Genomic DNA, 15,081 nt, shown 5'->3' with positions numbered 1-15,081 from the left:
TTGTTGATCATTATGAGTGGATGTTGGAACCTCATTCTCTGTATATGGGAAGTCTCTCTGAATTTTTTGAGTATTTGACAAGTGAGTTGCACTCAAAGTCTCCCTCCTATGACTCTCATAGCTATTTATCCAATGATTCGGCATCCTTTCAATGACCATGATAGTCACAGAGATGTTGGTCTGTGAGTAGGGTGCAGAAATGTTAGAGGTGCTGGCAACCATGTCACTCTTCGGTTCTATCGAATACAGCGATGTTGTAGTTGTGGCTGCTGGACAAGGTCCGGACTTGTTAGATGTAGGGGGCATCAGACACAGCGTCTTTGATGTTAGATGGTCTTTTTGTTTTTGGTGTGATTTCATCTACCCCATTAGGGTGGCAATGTCACAGGATAGGCGACCTGCCAGAGTGGAGCACTGGAGTTCCTAGTCATCAAGAAAAGTGAGGTGGTCTATCCAAAGGCTACTCGCATAGATAGGTTCAGCCTCTGAACCAAGATCTACAGTGGGGCTGCCAATTGTAACGCTTACCTCTGGGGTCCTGCAGGAGTGCCTGGTCTGGTATGCCGGTGAGTTCTGGTCCGGGCTGTGAATATCTCCTGATGTTGCCCAAAACACTCCCTCCGCTCTGCCCACTTCAGGTTTAGTCACCCAGTGGTCAGGGAGGCAGGAGTGGCCTGGAAGAATAGAATCTGGAACGCTCTTGTGTTGCGCCTTCAAGGCGTGTTGCACAGAATGTCTCCCAGTCTCTTCACTGGTTTTTGATGATTCTGCCCGGTTTCCTCACTGGGCTTGTACCAGTTCTACTCAGTTCCTTCACAGAGTCTTTGGCTAACTCCCCAGTTTCTTCACTTAGGTTATGGCGGTTTTGCCCAGCTTTCTTCACCGCGCCAATGGATGCCCAGGCCTGCTGCGACACCCCAATCCACTGTGGGATTTGTCCTTAATATTGGTTGTAGGAGACCCCCCCACGTGACTGTGGGTAGTATGTGCGGTTTTAACTCCTTTCTCTGGTTCCTTCCACATGTTTGGCATGCTGGTGAAGGAGGTCTGCAGCCGTGTATGGTGGTCGCGGAAACTGCTGCTGAGGAACACTGTTCAGGTAGGTAATGCGAGGGTGGTGGGTGGGGTAAGAACAATATAACCGGGCCACAGCTTACCCCTGTGTTGTTTATCTTTTCAGATGCAGTGGCGTACGAGACGCAGTCGCGCTGGAAGAATCCAGCGAGCGTCGCAAGCACAAAGTCAGAGGAGTTCCGCGGTCAGCTTGAGTTCAGGAACTGGAGTGGATCTTGACTCGCATTGTGTAGTCCCTGGCTTCTGGAGACTTGACACGTCATGCAGAGCTGGAGTCACAAAGTCTTGACACATCACGCAGAACTGGATACACAAGCCTTGACCTGTAGTGCAGAAGGAAGCGGATCCATGACAGGCAAGCGTCACGCTGGCAGCCGGAGAAAACGCCAAGCACTTGGTGTGGCCCAGGGTGGGTCTATATAGCCATGGGCCCACCCAGCACCACTAGACCACCATGGAAAAGGGTATGGTGGCCCTCTGGAGGCAATGTTGGATATTACTGAATGGTCTAAACCGGGGGCCATTTTGGGTGGGGCTAAGACACAGGCAGCAACCTGTGCCTGCGCCAGGCAGCCAGTTTCCAGCCCAGGTTCCTCCCTGAGCCTTCGGGATTCCTGAGATTGTGACACCAATAGCAAAGAGATGCTCTAACGAGGTGCATACCAGAGTTTCACTTGGCTCTAAATGGGCTGAGATGCCTGTTGTTTAGGCATCACAGGCGAAGTCCGACTGTAAGGTGGTATGTAGGCAGACATGCCACAGAGACAATTGGATCTTGCACACTGACTTGTAACAAACAGGAAGGACAGGTGATGTTACTGTTGCGTCCCTCAAGGACGACTAACAGGTTTCATGAATAAGTGTCCCGGTGGGATACTTTCCATGTTGGCTGCCACATCCTCAAGCGGCATTGGAGATGGATTTGGTTGTGTGGTGGGTTCTCATGGTTCTATGCACATCCCAGAGCATCTCGAAGTTATAATCAAAGATCTATCTAGATCAAGTTGGGAGGAGCAGGCGTGAGTTTGTTGTGTGGATATCAGGAGGTGATCTCAAAGAGACATGCAGGTTCACTAGGCTCTGCTAGTGCTGCCGCCACGGGCCAACAGCTGTGCACCGGGCTGTGTTCGCCAATAGCAATGTGATGAGTGGTGCAAGAGAGGTTTCATCGAGCAACCTGCTGGAAGTTGGGTGTATTGGCAAGGTTAGCTTCATCTGGTTTAATAAACATCTCAATGTGAATTGCCGCAGGTGTTAGTCAAGAATTCGCTTTGGGTACTTGTTTAGAAGTAAACATTGCAGAGATGACACGGGGCGGAGACACACTCACCTCCTCACTTCTGGATCCATGTCCTGATTTGCTGTTACAAGATGTGTCGGCATCTTGGTGCCTTATTTTCATGTGAGTTGTTGGTCTCCGGGGTTTATCCCTTTCAGCAGGTGTCTCCGGGGCATATATGTTGGTAGATGTAGAGGCGGTGTCAGCAGGTCGGCCCACGAGGACCACAGAAAACCACTCGTCTTCTTACTCCGCGCTGGTATGGAGCTTATGTAGAAACACACTGGTACTGCAGCAGGGCTCTGCTTCGTGGAAAAGAACAAGGAGGAAAGACTGTAGATTTGACTCCGACACAGAAGACCACTTGTCATCCAACTCTGCGCTGGTGAGAACACACTGGTACTGCAGCAGGGCTCCACTTCTAGCTTCTCTCTTAAGCGCAGGGGCCACAAATACCACATGCAACGCAACATTACCCATACGCATAGCCATGCAAACAATCATGGGCCACCATACCTACAAACACAAACACCTGGCAGATGGACACCATGCCCAGACATGCAGCGCTCTACACCAACAGCAGCTGGAACACACCTACGGAGGTCATAAATACATGGGCGATCACAGTGAGTGGGCAGTGCAATGAGAAGATCTGTGCGGGCCACATGCATGCCAATATGAAGCAATATGTGACCACAGTAATGTTACTCATGTGCACACATCCATTCATTGTCAGAGACTGAAAAGTCTCTAATTCGGTACAACTCTGATGACCAAGGAAGTGGCCCCATTGGAACACTCGGATATCATTGGTGAGGGGAAGAAGGCCTTGCTGACCGGGTGAACCGACCCAGGTGGCCCAGTAGGAGGAGGCCTAGGGGGACCATAACTCACCCACACAGGAGTAGCAGTCTGCAGAGTCACTAGCAACAACAAGCAGGTGCATGGGTCTCCAAATTGCCATGCCTGCAGTTGAGGTGACGCCAGATGTGCTGTCAGAGGATGGCATCCCTCTCTTGCAGGTGGAGTATGATGAGCAGGACATCAGCAGTGGAGACTATATTCACCCCTCCACCTTCACTCCCCACAAGGTGCCGCACCAGTAGTGCATCCAAGTGCCTGGGCCCAAGTCACTGCATCCCTTGGGGCCCAACCTCAGGTTGCACCACCACCACCACCACCACCACCACAGCAGCTTGCGGGAACATCAGGGTTGGAGCAACCCGAGTGGCTCATGATCGACACTGTGGCTGAGATCGGCCTAGAATAACACTGGAGCATGCAGGTGTTTCTAGTGCATGGATTCCATCAACTAAACAGGGACAGACATTAACAGAAACATTTTCGGGCTGGGCACGTCCTTGGACACCGTGACTGAGGCACACTGGGAAGTGTCAGGGAGGTTCCACCAACTGCTGACAATGCACAACACACCCATGAGGAGACCTGAGATGATGGATAGGGCCATGCAGGCAACTGGCACCCCACCTCATGTACAACAACCTGCATGGAAGCCCACCACTTGCCAGAGTGTCACCCAGCCTGGAGGCAGCCAAGCCATTGGGGAGGACAACTTGGCCTCCCTGGCTTCCCAGGCTGAGCCACAGGCCAAAAGGCAACGTGGATGGTCCAGAAAGAGGTCCCACACTCCAACCTTGGACCCAGGGTTGGACTGGGACAAGAAATAGGCACCGACACCCAAACAAAAGTGGCCCACCGCTTGCATCACGACCCCTGACCTCTGATGACATCACCAGAAGTGTTGTCATTTGACCCCTCCCGAATGGGACATCGCAGGAAGCAAAGAAACACGACCTTTCACCCCTTGACAAAACAGGCAATGGCATTAAATAGCATTGTTCCTAAGTACACTACGAAAAATATGTTTATGATTTTATTAATGTGATATACATTTCATACAAGAATGGATGGATCGCCATATGTATCATTAATATCTGTGTGTATAGATCCATAACGTCAAATTACTGTGAGACCATAATGTAATCATATTCAAAAAAATTGATCTTGTTAGTGAGGTTGGATTAACACACGGTACAACAAATTCTCTTACAAAAATGTAATTCAACAAATATATCACAAATTTACAAATCACAAGAATACTGTACATTATCAATCCTATTTTGAACATCTACTAATTTCCACCTTCCATACACACTCGTACCAACACACATTCACTCTTACACCAATGTTTCCGATACACAGGAAAGTTCAGCTCCCATTGAAGACTTTCTTGTTCTTTCTTCTGCACCCTTCTTTCCTAATAGTGTACATATAAGTCCAATGGTATTCTCTTATAGAGAATGTCTATATATGTTTTGGTCGATTTCAGCCAATAAAATATGGCCCACAGTCTCCTCGACCTTCTGCAGGACAACAAACGAGAGTGGTGGTATCCTCACTCACGTGATAAGTATCGGTGGAAGATGTCCTCAACAACTTTACAGTTTCATTCTACCTAAAACAACAAGTATATAAACAACCATTTATAATCTGACCTCATTTCTTTACTTCGGCATATCGAAATTATGCATAACAATCCCAAAGCTCAGACGGGCTGACTCCCGAATAATCAGAGGAGCAGCACTGGAGGTATCCTAAGATGCAACAAAGCCCAGAGTCAACCTACATCTCCACATATGTGGACACACCACCCAAGCGCACAAGTAGCGTGAAGGGTAGGACTTCCTTTCTCCTGATGTCTGTCTGCTTCATACTGTCATGTAGAGTCTATCTTGTAGTGCTGCTGCACAAGAGATCATCACATTAGTCTGTACACCACTTCTAGCGTAGCCACCACCTGGAGAACAGTGTGATGCAACTAGGTATCAGCATAAATTCTAATATATTATATTCCTCTCAGAATGCATGGCCCAAACGCCATGGCTCAATATACAATTTAATCCAGTCCCATTGGTACAGTTATAAGAGACTCACACTCAATGCGGCTTACAGTCGGGGAAAATCCACAGGAGCTGAAAACGTGTTGTCAACAGACTATGTGTACCCATCCAGGTCCAAACAGCATCTGTATAATAAATTATACCTGTTAGATCAACCATGTATCACACAGCTATATTTATGTTATAACATCTTCTCACCCACATATGCTGATTCATTTGGGTCAATACTCATGTGTGACAATGTTTACAGCACATAGATACTCTCATTCACAAAGTCCACGTCGATGAATGAACTACAGTCGGACCACTGTGCTCTTCCAATGCATGTATATATATGCGAGTAAGTTTCGGGCTAGTTGACTACCGTAAAGTCAAATACTCGCATCAACAGACACATGCAAACCCATGGATTTTTCGGCTTACTGTCTGTGATGGGTCTTTGAAAACTTCGTACATCTCTTAGCCATTATGTCATCAGCAAACCTGTCCGCATTCGGTTATGCGACGTGGCCATATTGGGGCTCAATTACATCACAAGCTTACCTACACCATTCTTCCGACGTACGCGACTTGTTTCTTCCAAACAGAGCACCACACAAGGACGTCCTACTTGTAGCCCTCCAACAAAAGAAATAGAAAGAGGACTGAATGCTATGCTCAGTATCAAATAGGACGACAAGATGTATCCGAACCACAATGAGGCACCTACCCTAATCTTAGCATCAGTGTGCTAATCCAACCTCACTACCAAAATCAATTTTTGGGAATATGCTTATATTGTTTACCTGAAGGATCGTTTGGTTGACAGGTAGCCTTATCTTTGTCACAGACCCACAATGCATACAAATCAGATGCACATTGGAAACTAAAATAACAAAGAAATGAACAACGTCACCAAAAAGGTCAATAACATTAAAGTTCATTTTTATGTATACAAATTAATTGTGTGTTTGAGGCTTGCTTTTTTGTTTAGCATTTTTTTAAAATTAGACACTAAGCAATTTTAATTGCCTGCTCCACTGGTATGACACATTTGCTGATGTATTTGTCTGACCGGATGCTTCCAAGCGCACCTGTAATACCCTACATCTGCCATTAATCAATGGCTAGCTACTGCATGATGACCTTGGCTACACAATCAAACATTCATTAGAGGTTCCCAGCAGAATGCTCCCTGCCTCTGTGGCCGCTGCTATTTAGGGAAGTGGCGCACATCTCCTCCAGACCAAGGAGCACTTTGTAGCAAGATAGTCTTAAAAACGAAATCTTTTCATCGCACACGACAAGATGTGATTGCTTCAGGCTAAGTCAGAACACATGACTGTGCAGAGCTAGGATGCCGTCAATGATGAAAGTAAGTTAGGGCTGAAACTTTGCTTTACCGAGACTCTTTTTAAATCCTCCCATTGTGAGAGTGGTAGGAAAAGCAAGGACGTGGGATTGGGGAGGGGCGGTTTTATGGGCTGTTCCATCATTAGCCCCTTTGTTTACAAAGATGTCGGGTGAAGACCCTCTGATCAGGTTTGAACACTTGCATGGAGATCAGATCTGCCATGACTGGGGTCAATGAAAGCTTCATGGTGTGCTGTTCATGTGAATTCAAGCAGACGTCCAAGGCCAAATGATAATATGTTATTGTATAGCACTTACGCTTAAGCTCTTTTTTATAGAAGAAATATGCATACAATATCACCCAACCTGTGTTGGTACTCATTTATTGACCTCAGAAGGACGAAAGGCTGAGATGGCCTTTCTGGGATTCGAACCTGCAACCTGCAGATCACACACACATCACTGCAGCGAGCGCTTAACCCACTGAGCTATCATATCGGCTATAGTAAAATGAGCAATTATTCTGTAGTGGATACCATTAAACTGGTAACTGAGATTTGACAGTAGACCAGTTAAGTTCATCTGCAAGTCTGGTGCATAGTTAGCCTCATGTTGAGCCTATGTGCATCTACTTTCAGGCTTCAGAGGTTAGCAAAATCAGGGAAGCAACATACTCGCAGGGCATCCCATACTCTGAGCACTCGTTACCTCATACATGCAAACAAACATCCTGAACAGCATGCCAGGGAGATGGGATAGATAGACACATTCCAACAAAGCGTGCATTGTGGCACAATGAAGTCAATGGCCACTTCATGTGCTATGGTCAAATATTTCTACATTGTACAGAAGCTTTTAGGCACAAAGATTTTGTCAAGTTACTGAGGACACCGAGATGGAATGCCTTGTGATGATTGTAACAGAGACTACGGCAGAACAAAAAAAACATGCTATTACTGCAACTTGTGAAAAGCAAAATACATAGTCCAAAATGGATGCTTATTCTACTCTAAACATTTGTGTTTATCACTAATACAACAGCACACCTGGGGGTGGCTTGTCAATACGTAGCCAAAGAAGTCTTCTTACCTAATCTCTCAGGGCCAGGCTCCTAGAATCTCTCTGTCTCCACTGCCAGACTGTGGCGCCTGTGGGTGGGTGTGAGGGGCCGGGCTGGCTGGCTGCTGGGCCTGCTGCCTGTGTGCCCTGGGCCCCTGTGCTGGCCTCATCCTGGCTGCTGCTGCTGCACGGCCTCCTCCGACTCGTGGCCCTCCCTGGAGCCATTTAATAGGTGGTTGGAGAAGGCTGCCCATCCCCTGCTAAAGCTGCACTTGCTGCAGTGTTCTTCAGGTGAAAGCTGTGTCTGCTCCAGAGGACAAAGCAGCGCCAGGCTGCCAATGGCACCCTGGTGAGCTGCTTCTCTAGCCCCTTCCATGCAACGGAGGACACAAATGACAATGAAATGGAGATAGCACTATCTATTCCACCCCATGGGTGAATGGGGACCAAGGGGTACTGCAGAAGGGACGGGTGCTTAGGGGTAACAGCGAGATATATGCACTGCGCCTTCTCTCCGTGTGTGTGCTGGTCCAGCTGGTAGGGCGGGTCACTGACTGGATGAAAGGCGTGTACACAGGACGGCCTGCCAGGCTGCATTCAGGTCTGTGCACCATCCAGCTCACCGTGCTCTCAAGCAATAAGTGCCTAGCTGGCTGCAGAGGCTGGGCACAAGTGGCCCGTGCACCTCCCAGCCAGCGTGTGCAGACCCGGCTGCAGAGCTCGGATGCCTGTGGCCTGTGCACAGCCTCTGTAGCCTGCTCTGAAACATCGTATGTTCAAAGAGCTTGATGGGACATCCCAGAGAAGGCCCTGATGCCAACCTGGGGTGCCTGGTTTACAGGGGTTCCATTCCGACACAGGAAGGCAATTCTTCCATCTCCTACTGCGTGTTCCATTGACCAGTGAACTGGCGAAAGCTCTTGCGAGCCTCTGATGTCATCTTAACTCCTTGAGTCTTCTGTGCGTGCGCCGCAGCTCTGCAGCCCGTGTCCAAAATCATTGCCCAGCCCCCAGCAGCAGGGTCAGAGGACCAAATAGCCTCAGTCAGTCACGTGGTGTGACGTCACCCGAGGAGGCACAGAGTCTGTGTCGGTGGCTGCTGCAGTTGCATTTACATTGGCCCCGCCTGTTGTTCCAGCGACCCCCAGGCACAACAACAAGTTGCTTTCAACTTTGTAAAGTGCAAGAAATTTGTTGCTTCCTGCAAAGTTGACAGAAACAATGTGTGCGCCGACACCACTGTGCCGTGGTCCCAGCCAGGCCTACCCAGCCCTGCAGGCAGCCTCCAGGCTCCTGCTGCCCACAGATGTTACTAATTATGCCGTTGCGGGTGCTGCAGGCGCCTTTTTTTCCTCACGGCCCAGGCGTGGGCAGAAACTTGCCCCCACGAACTCGACCACACAAAAATGATTTTGGCCTGGCCAATGGGCCAATCTGACCCTGCTCGGACCCACCTCATTCCAATCCTCCTTCTGCCCCCACCCCCACTCCCGCCTACCACACGTGCCACCAAATCCTGAACATCCCCCATGTACAACACTACACACATGCACTCAATAAAGCACTTGTTCACTACCAACTTGTATGTCATGGCTTGCAAGGCACAGGGACATGGGCTGCATTTGTGTGGAGGGAAGTTGTAACTTTGTGAGTGGAGGCCATGGGAAAAATACATCATGCACACCTTTACACATCCACTGCACAAACGGCATCACCACACACACACACACCACCATAAGGGCAAGGGAACACGTACCCCTCAGTGTCACCAGCAGTGTGCATGCATCCATCCAACACATCCATGCATCGGTCCAGTGACATTGTAATCTGAGCAGAATTGCAGTGACATCCCACATGTGCCACCCGTAACCTGTACCACAACCATGATATGTGTGCAGATATTGGGATGCAGTCATGTCCTGCATGATACGCACACGTGCAAAACATATAGCAGTGAAGTAACACATGCATTTGTCATGCACGCACAGACAGAGCAAGAAGCTGCCACTCAGACATCCTGCAGTTCAGGCCTCAGCAAACCCCCTAACACCAGATCATACTCAATAGAAAGCTCAGGCATCCGTACATACATCCATCCGCCAGTCTACGGGACATAGCCTTCATGTACATGACACACGCAGATACAATGCCAATCATGCCAGGTGTATCCAACAACATCTGCTGCACAACACTCATCATGATAAGCTGACGCTTGATGGCATGAGTCACAGTCACCATGGCACATCCAGAAACTTCCATGATACAATGAACTGCACACCTCACTGGGAGGAGGAAGCAGTCCATGGCATGTGCCAGATCCAAGGCCGTCTGTGACATTCCGTGGAGCTCTGGGGACTGCAGGGCGAACATCCCGTTTTCTGCTGTTCTGCATTCTGGTAAGACAACATGAGTGCCTCCTTAATCTCTGCCATGATAGCTAAAGAAAGAGCAGACTCTGAATGCAGAATGGCTTGTTTTCTGGAAAAAGCTGCAGAGTCCTGCTCCTTTTTGTGTAACGCGCATAAAAGTTATCCTATCAAGACAGGAATGCAGATAGACAACGTGGCTGTAGGGAAACCAGCTAAACAAGCTGATGGTAATACACATACACTCACAGGCATCAGTTCATCAGCTTTACCAGAGGACCTATACATACAGAAAGAATGCCCAGAACGCTCTGTTATAAATAATACTGGGCAGATTGAAAGCATAAATGATATTGCTGACCTGAATGACTGAATGACATAGTGACAATGCCTGTCCCCGAGAGTGAGGAGGCTGCTGGTAATACTACCTAAAACCTAAAATATCTATTACTTAATACACAATCCCTTATAAAATATATGCTTGAGGTTTCCATTTCTATATCCGCACAGAATATCGACATATACGCTCTAATGGTTAAATTGAGTCATTTAGCTGCGGGCCCATCCTTGCTTTAGCCATACCTCAAGGCTACGACATTTTATGTTAGGGTAGACAGGAAGGTAAAGGTGGAGGAGTAGCAATAATATTTAAAGACTACCTGGATTTATTGAGAGTTGGCTCCATCATGGTCGATAACTGCGATATCCTCCATATGAAAATCAGACTTCATGCTGAAAACACCATGAATCTTATTCTCGTATATCGACCCTCCGTTCACATGAAGATTTTTATTAGCCGAATTTGTGACCTTCTTTTAGCCTTTTTGAAACCATCCTCTAAAATATTACTTGGAGATTGTATTTATTGGCTATTTGACAATACTGATCTGCAAGCTAAGTCCCTTAATAGGGCTCTTATGGACCTAGGTTTCTATCAGTTTGTTGAGCTACCTACACACATAAAGGGGAACACACTTGATTGTTTGGTGGGACATAATGCCATACTCGCCAACCAGAGTGTAGGCCCCTGTCCTTGGTCTGATCATTCTTTTATTCACTTTGAAATCGTATCTGAAAAGAAAGTAATAAAGAAGAAAATTATCTCTACTATAAATCGCTGCAGATATCTTAAATATCTGACACCTGAATCATTGGATCCATGGCTTAGCTCAATGAGGCAGAAGTTGAATGAGTGTTCAGTAAATGAAATTACTAAGGTATAAAAACACACTCTTCGGAAAGCAGTGAACATTTTAGCGCCATGTCAAAACAAGAAGGTACTGCAAAGAGACCAATTCTTGATTCTCCCCTGACCTTCAGAAACTGAAACATCAAAAAATAAGCCTTCTACAAATTGAAAAGCTTGTTGACAGACTTGGATAAAGAAATGTACAAAGCATGTGTAAAAAGTTTTTAAAAGACTGTTATTACAGCTAGGAAATCCTATATAGATGACTGTATAGCTAAGGAGCAGCCCCAACCCAGGGAACTTTTTAAAGTTCTTAAAGAGTTGGAAACTACCAAACAAAATAATGTTGATATGATCATTAGAGATGCCAATTGGTGTAACTCAGTACAAGAGGCTTTGGACTCCAAACTTAAGAAAATTAAAGACAGGATTGCGCTATCGAATGAAGTAAGGATCTTAATACCTCAATCTCGATACACAAGGAATGGAAATCTGAAGAGCTATTTACCTTCAAGTCTATATGTGAAGCTGAACTAACATTGATTATTGAAAAACTTAAACACTCGAATTGTAAGGGGGACATATGTCCTGCCCCAGCTATTAAAGCGTGTTATTCCGCTCTGATCACCACTCTCTGTAGGTTTGTGAACGCTTCATTCAGGGACTGCTGCATGCTCGGAAGTATCAAAAACTCCTGTATAACACCTTTACTGAAAGAAACAGGCCTACCACCTAGCGATCCTTTGAACTATCAACCCATCTTGAATTCTCCCTTTCTTCTGAAGATTTTGGACAGGGTCATGTATTTGCAAATGCTCACTCATTTGAAATCTTAGAACATATTGAATCAGAGACAATCAGGATTCAGAGAGAATCACGACATGGAGATAGCATTGCTGGACTTAAAGTCCACACTTCTCTAGCATATGGATCAGGGGGATACCAGCATGCTCATGCTTCTGGACCCGTCTGCCGCCTTCGACTTAGTGGACCATACAATTTTGGTCACCAGGTTGGAGGAGGTAGCAGGTTTTGCCCCCTTGGTGGCACAATGGGTTGAATCATTTCTCTTTGAACATCAATGGAGGGCGAGTAGTGTACTGGCTGATGCTAATCCTAAAAAGCTGGCCCAAGGTGTTCCGCAAGAGGCTTGTCTTTCTCCCATGTATTACAACATTTTTGCAGTGGCTTTCTTGGATTTCCTGGACAAGTATGGCATTGAGTTCACTAATTACGCAGACAACACTCAATGCGTCATCCCTCTTACAGGTGTCTTTGTGGATGATGAAGCCAACATAAACAGGATCTATTGTTTAATCCAAAATTGGATGTGTACTAATGGCCTTGAGCTCAATACTAGCAGGAATGGATTGATGCTAGTGGGAATGGAAGCTAAAACACGCAAGTTGGAAAATCAGTACGTCCAACTTCAGATTGTATATTATATTAAGCTTCTATCCCATGCGCTGCCTTTTCTCTCCAAAACAAGTCGGGAGACTTTGGCATGTGATTTAATGGGATCAAGAATCGATTACTGCAGTAGCCTATTGATTGCCCTACCTAAGTGTGAGGCTAATAGGCTACAGGTGATGCAAAATAATGCAGTTAGAGTAGTTATTGTGGACCATAGGAAAAGAGACCACATTTCTGATGCAAAAAGGGATCTACAATGGCTCTCAATCAATGAAAGAATTTGCTTTCGGCTTATGGTAATCACGCACAAATGCCTGAAAAATGCAGCACCATCATATCTCAAAGATGAATTGGCACTAAAATCCAGCACTCACAATTTAAAATCCAATAATTGCTCTCAACTCAAAAATCCTGTATGTAAGTTGACTCAGGTGAAAAATTGAGCTTTCTACTCTGCTGCACCAGCATTATGGAATGGAGTACCCCTTGGATTAAGAGAAGAGACCTCCATCACAGTTTTCAAAAGGGAATGAAAACTTTCTTGTTTAACTATTTAACTAATGAGATTTCCCCCCTGTATATGACTACCACCTCTGACATTCCTTTCTTGTGCTACTAGGTTACCTGTTTTTGTTTGTGTCTTGTCTGTTAAGCACCCTTAAGCCTCCGGGTCAGTGGCAGTGCTATAAGTCACTAAAGTAAAGTAAAGATATACGCAGATGAAATGCCAATCACGCCAGGTGTATCCACCAACATCTGCTGCACAACACTAATCATGATAAGTGGACGCTTGATGGCATGAGTCACAGTCGCCATGGCACATCCAGAAACCTCTATTATACAGTGCACCACACAGGTGAACCTGCATGTACATAGAACTGCATACCTCACTGGGAGGAGGAAGCAGTCCATGGCATGTGCACTGGGTGCCCAAGTTATTGCACTGCCCCATCTTCCCAATATGTACAACAGCAACCGCAGGACATACCAACACGTGGTCACATGCCCTTGTGCATGTGTCCACGCCACTGTCCTTACATTGGGAGTCAAGGCTCCCTGCATGCACCACTCCTGGTACACCAGTGAAGGGCACCAATGCACACAGTCAAACGTGGATTGCCCACCAATACATGTCAAAACATCTGGCTCAGCCTGGTGCCATGGCAGGAGTGATCATTCCTAGCAACCATGGCCCTCCCACGTCACATAAAGGGCGACCATGCAAGTACATGTTGGTGACACCTGATATGTAAGGGAGCAGGAAACGCTGTGTAGGCAGGGATGAAACAGACCCATTGGAGGGACCCTGTGGTGTGTGCAAGAGTGTCACAAGAAGCAGGGGCTGGCTGACCACTTTAGTGGATGCAGGCGCCTCAACCACCAAAGGTGCCCAGAATGTGGGGGCACCATGGGCCAGCAGCACTCAGCCAGGCCCACCAGCACCAGTGCGCCCTGCTGAGCACAATGTCCACACTGCCCCCACCCGAAACATTGTGGTCACTCCTGCACATGCTCACCCCGGAGTCCTGACCAGCAGGAGGGGGAGGAAGGGGACCTCCTCGCACATGCGACATGTGGAGGACACTAGTGAGGAGTGCAACCCTGACACCCGGCCAGCCATGACTGCTGCCACCAGCCAGCCCACGCCCCCTACCCCGAGTCCCATCACACTGCAGAATGACTCCTCACCATCTCAGGATAATCCCTCCAGCGCCTGTGTTGTGAAACCCCAACTTCAGCCAATATGTAGTGGATGTCCTCGGGGCTGAGGTGCTCACCAGTTATGGGCACCTCCCAGTCGCAGCTCACTGCACACTGAGGTGGTAGCATGGGCCAAGTCTGGGGCAAAGATCACAAGGTGCATCATGAGGTTGGCGTGTACCGGTGCCATGTAGGTGAAAACGTGCTGGGATGACCTCAGGCAGGTCACTGCCATAAAGTCACAGAAGCTTCTGGAGACGGACACAGATGATCCACCCCAGCCCATACTGCACGTCCGCATCAGCCAACTGGAACTCCAGATTTGCCTGGTGGACTATGAGAGGCTCTCATGCCTCGACAGGCCCCAGCACATGCCCAGTAGGTGTTCCCCGCCTTATTGGCCAACACAGCCTGTCGGTGATTACTGTCACATGTTTGTGACATAATCGGGAGGATAGTTCAGGGACAACGTGCGTACCACGGGTTTGATCCTCAGCTCTGCCCTTTGAAACCTCTGGGTACTATTTGCGTTATAAATAACCTATCATATCATATATCATGCCCTTCGTTCTCCAGGCGTGTGTGCCAAATGCAGATCTACACACAACGCCACGCTGGATGTGTAGTCTTCCTATCTGCATGGGCCAATGTGCCTGGTGTATGTTACGTATTTAGTTGTCATGTGAGTGCCACATGCCCGTGCTGTATTTCCCTTGGTACATGCTTTCCTCCAAGAGCCCTTTTCTC

Source organism: Ambystoma mexicanum, chromosome 7p (assembly GCF_040938575.1).
Source record: "Ambystoma mexicanum isolate Mex_15411 chromosome 7p, UKY_AmexF1_1, whole genome shotgun sequence".
NCBI lineage: Eukaryota > Metazoa > Chordata > Amphibia > Caudata > Ambystomatidae > Ambystoma > Ambystoma mexicanum.
The sequence above is the reverse complement of the archived record's forward strand: the minus strand, read 5'-3'. Positions refer to the sequence as shown.